Raw genomic sequence first — 5,303 nt, forward strand, 5'->3', positions numbered from 1 at the left:
CATGGAATCAACCGATTATAAGTAGGTTGCGATATTTAGAAAATACTAATAATATATCAAGTTGGTTGTTGAAGGTGCCACTACTAGAAAATTAGTTATTACAGACGGATATTTTCGACGGATTTTATTCTACGGAAATACAGACGGAATTTTAGAGGATTTTTTGTCGGAAAACCAAAAAAATAAATTAGCATAAATTACAGACGGAAAAGAGAATCCATCTATAATTCTGTCGGAAAAATTAATTTTTTCATGAGAAATAGTTACAGACGGAAAATCTGTCTGTAATTAAGTAGACGAAAATACTGCGCTTTATTAAATTATTACAGACGGAAAATCTGTCTGTAATTTAAAATTTTCCGCCGGAAAAAAAAAACTAAACCTAATCTACCCGTCTCTTTCTCGAGCTCCTGCTCCATTCACAAATAACTTTTGACTCAATTCACAAAGCACTCCATGAAGATGAACAATTAACATTAGCTAACCTTAACCCTCCCTGCCTTCATTGTGCCTCACTGTACCCTAACTCTCTCTTCATTGTGCTTCACGAAGAACCCCTAACCGCGACGAAGAGCCCCTAACAGCACTCTGCAAGAACGTCGCCGGTCGCCGGCGCTCGCAATGCCTCCGTCGAAGAACCCCTAACCGCGATGAAGAACCCCTAACCCTCCTTTGAGTTTCCTCGCTCTTCTCTCGTCACTCTCACCCTCAAGCTCACTGAGTCTCACCTCTCTCGCGGCTGGTCTCACCGTCGACCTCTCTAGCTCTCCGGTATATCGCTTCTCTCGCGGGCGTTTCAGACTCAAGGTCGTCGCGCTCTGTTTCCGTCGCTGCTCTGTCACCGTCACTGCTCTATCGCGCTCTGTCGCAAGCGAATCGATGGAATTTGACCCAATCCCAATCGATTCCTGCTCCAAAGAGAACCAGAGCATCTACCAGCAGTTGTTTAAATTACGCCGATTCAGGTATGCATTGTTTAAATTACGCCGATAAACCTTAGGGCTCAATTTTTCTACGCCAGTTTTAGCTAGGTTTATCATACTTTGCTTTTGTGGCTCAATTGTTTAATGGTTCCAACTATTATATAATGAAAAAAAAAAGTATACAAAATTAATGGAAGCAGAAAAGCTTGATTGAAGACACTGTGATAGTCAAGTTCAAATAAAGAGAATGTGACTAATAATGAATAAATTAAAGTTGCATGATATTTCGTTAAATGTTAAAATATTTTTTAAATATATATATAAGGAAATTTTGAACTATATAGTTTGCACATTTGTTTGAACTTCTGCAGCAAAGCATTGCCGTATGGAGTTACTCATGCAGCAAAGGTTAGTGGCTTGCCCATGGTTTATTCATCTGCAATCATCTTCTTTCCTTTTTTTTCCTGATCTGTTTTTCTATTTTAGGCTCTAGAACCTGCTACTCTTGTTCCTCTTCAGCTTTTAAAGTCAAGTGGAACCAAATGCATAATGGTAAGTGTACTTAAAAAGGCTTTTAAACTTCTGCTATAAGGTAAGAGGTTATACTGACATTTGCAAATTATCTAAGGTTGGTGACCCAAAGCAACTTCCTGCAACTGTCCTCTCAAATGTTGCGAGTAAATATCTTTACGAGTGCAGCATGTTTGAACATTTACAAAGGGCAGGGCATCCTGTTATCATGCTTACTGAGCAGGTACATAGTTTGCTACTGGATCTGATCTGAAGTCTTTTTGTTTTTAAGGTTTAGGGTTTATCCGTTTAGTTTGCCTTGTTTGACTGAATAATCAATTCAGCACAATTCTTATTTACTGTTGAGAAGGATTAAGTAGAGATATAAAAAGGATTGAGTAGAATATGTGTGGTTCATTGCTATATTATGAAATTGATGCTGATTATTTTTACACTGACTGTAAAAGTGGAATCCATCCCATATGGAATATGCATTTTGTCTATTTGGTGAATCTTGGAGTGTATTGAATGTGGATTTTCAGCTGTTTCTTTTGATTAGTTGCAAAAGCTTTAAAGAAAGTAAATGTTGTTTTTCTAAAATAAAATGCTTGAATTTGAAGGAGAAATTTCAATCTTCAAACTTGGTTTTTATCTCTTTATCACTTATTCTTTTTATTAGGGAGTCATGTTGATGGATATGAAGAGGGATTTGAGAACCCTTTAATATTGATGAGTTAGTCTGTATGCATGTGAAGGGATTAGAGAATTCAATTCATGGTATACTTGTCTTTCATGTTTTATGCATCCAACCATTCTTTTTATTAGGGAGTCGTGTTGATGTATATGAAGATGGATTTGAGAACCCTTTAATATTGATGAGTTAGTCTGTATGCATGCGAAGGGATTAGAGAATTCAATTTGCATGATAACTGCTATTACAATAATACTTCAGGTCATGTTTAATTTGATCTCTCTTTGCTGTCCTGATATTGCTTTTGCAAAGTTATAGTTAATGATAGTATTTTGTTGTTGAGCAACAAACTAGTTCCTTAATATGTTTGCTTTAAGCCACAACGTCCCAAATATTTCTTGATGGATGCCTCATGAGGTCTGAAAATTATAGCTTCTTTGATGAGTATGCAGGGCTAGGGGATAAGGCTGTTTGTGGCAACAAAACTAGGACGAATTCGAGCGGCCGCAAAGCAGGCGCTTTTGGAAGTAGTTCAAGCTGCACCAAACAGCATAGGATACTATGCAAGAGGGAAGGTTGATGTTTCTGGAAGGGTAAATGAATCTGCTTATGTTTTGGCTAATTGTTGGAAGAGTTTGAACAGTAGTTCTTGCAAAGTATGTCTTGAGAATTCTGTAAATGCATCTATTCACAACCCTTAACAATATATATAGCATTGAAAAGTTTGAACAAAATCCAAGACCTATTAATATGTGTGGATCATATCTGAAAGGGTAAACTACAGTAAATGCTATAGTTTGGTTTCAGTGAATGTTAAGTATAATTTAACCTATTGAGAACATTGTGGAATACTCATTTTCTTAAGTGGTTTTGCAGGGGTTACATGGCTCCAGAGTACCTAGCTCATGGTCAGTTAACAGAAAAGGCAGATGTATATAGTTTTGGAGTGTTAGTCTTAGAAATAGTTACTGGGAGACAGAATAACAGAAGCAAATCAACAGAATACTCAGACAGCATAGTTATACTCAACCAGGGTTTGGAAAGAACCCAATTCTGACAGAGAACTGCTTTGATTATTGCCCAACTCATCGGTATTCTTTCACTTCAACATCTCTATGTCCAATCGTTTCCAAGACCAAATTGCTAATCTATGCGTTTGTTGCAGAGAACTACTTTGCTTGGCTTCTCAAAGTCTTGCGCCTCTGTTCTAAGATTGACCTTCTTCTATTCTGTTTCCTTCTTGTTCTGAATGTGAGTTTCCTTTGCAACCGTAACTGTAACAGTAATTTTAACTATGTGATGGTTCTTGTGATCCATAACAATAACATATCATTTTTGTTGTCAAAAGGTTATTTTTTCTATTTCTGGAAGCTCCCCATGTCGCCAAAATCCCGAGGTATGTCTCTCTTGTTAAATTTTGAAACGCCAATCATTAATTTACAAATTTTAGTTTTGAGATCATGAGTTGGCACTTCTCTCTACTTCCTTAGCTTGCTGAATTTTTAGAAACTTAAGATGGATCCCCCTGAAGGGAAGTATAGTTGATAATCAGTGAATTTAACTCCGCTTTAACTCAGCCTCGGTGCATGTGTGTGTACTTTTTTTGTTACAGATGTTTGTATTGTTGGTGTTGCAAGGACTCTAATGGGGGATCTACTTGGCAACCTATCATCTCTATCAGCAACACAACTAGGCTCAATTGTTATCAACTAGGCTCAATTGTTGCAGCTACCATGCTTGCAGTACATTGTAGAAGCAAGGTTTTTTTTTCATTGATGAATTGCCAAAATTATACACTTCTGCTGTGTTCAAATGATTTTCTTGTGGTATTTCAGTAGATACTTAACACTTTGTGCTTATGCAGATATTTCTCTTTGCATCCACTTTGCTTTGGTTCGGTTGAATATATCAAGGTAGTATAACTGTCGTTTAGGCTTTATCATTGCAAGCTAGGACATGCTCTTAACACGTGCAAATTAGAATTATCTTCTAACTGTCTGCAAAATCTTTAGGATGATGATCATTGATCTTGATGCACATCAAGGAAATGGCCATGAAACAGACTTTGCCAATGATAGTATGGCCACCAAAATTCTCCTTATGTTGTCTGACTTCTTACCTTTTAGGATTTTCACTGAAAAGACTGTGTAATGGCAGGCCTAACTTTAGAGGGAAGTATCAAGTACCACATCTAGCTAGGACCACTACAATGGTCTTCTTCACAGCCCATGGACTTTGCTACATTATCTTTTGGGACAACATTAATCAAATCTAAGAGGTAAATTCAATAAGCAACTTGTTCAATGCAAAGTCCTTTTTCAATCATAAACTATATAGGCTAACATTGCAAGAGCTTTCATTGTAGATGCAACATAGTATTTCAATTTCCTCTCATGTTGCTACAATAGGATTCAACTTTTCATATATATTGCTCTCACGGGGACACAGAAATTGTTGAGTTCTGATCAGTGCATATAGATAGCTAATTTCAAATATGCACCGTGATGTCATACAAATCATATAAATCATTGAGAAATTGTGTTGATCTTTTTCTCCACATCTGTTGCAGTGCTCAAATATATTCTTGACAGTGCTAAAATAAAAGCTCAATCATTCATTACTCTTTTTCTTTGTTATTCTTCTTGTAAACTTTTGCATACTAGCTTTACAGGAGTTTGCTGAGATGAAGGACAATGGGAAGATGGCTGAAGGATTAAGAGAAGAGGAAAAAGCAGGAAATTAGGACTCATAATGCTCAGTTGCATGCTGCAGTATCCGTGGCAGGCATAGCTGCTGCCGTTGTGGCCATTGCAGCTTCAATAGAGTGTACATTGTAGAATCAATAGAGTGTACATAGCAGCCATAAGAAAGTATACATAGCTGCCATAAAGTTCTACACTTACCATATGAGTGGTCTCTAGCTTAGTTTGCATTGTTCAAGAAATTTTAGAAAATTCTAAGGATACTACTTTACTAATGTTTGTGAGACATGGATGTAATTTTCACTCCATGTGGATGTATAACTGTATATTATTGAATAAGTGGAGTTATATGCAAAGAAATATTATATAGATAATCTATTTTTCATATATCTCAAAGAAGAAAAAAATAATATATAATTTATATGAGTTGAGTTGAGTTTTTTTATATTTATTTTGTATGAAAACAAGTTTATTTTG

The 5,303-nt window shown here is 36.3% G+C and overlaps 1 long non-coding RNA gene across 1 annotated transcript; it reads left to right on the plus strand.

Moving 5' to 3' along the window:
• Positions 1 to 2,586: 2,586 nt before the first annotated feature.
• LOC112750421 (uncharacterized) lies at positions 2,587 to 3,383 on the plus strand. The gene is made up of 3 exons (XR_003175774.2): positions 2,587 to 2,717; positions 3,001 to 3,215; positions 3,290 to 3,383. It is a non-coding gene; the product is annotated as an uncharacterized lncRNA (long non-coding RNA).
• The last annotated feature ends 1,920 nt before the right edge of the window (positions 3,384 to 5,303 follow it).

The sequence above is a fragment of the Arachis hypogaea genome, chromosome 15 (genome assembly GCF_003086295.3).
Source record: "Arachis hypogaea cultivar Tifrunner chromosome 15, arahy.Tifrunner.gnm2.J5K5, whole genome shotgun sequence".
NCBI classification, from domain to species: Eukaryota; Viridiplantae; Streptophyta; class Magnoliopsida; order Fabales; family Fabaceae; genus Arachis; species Arachis hypogaea.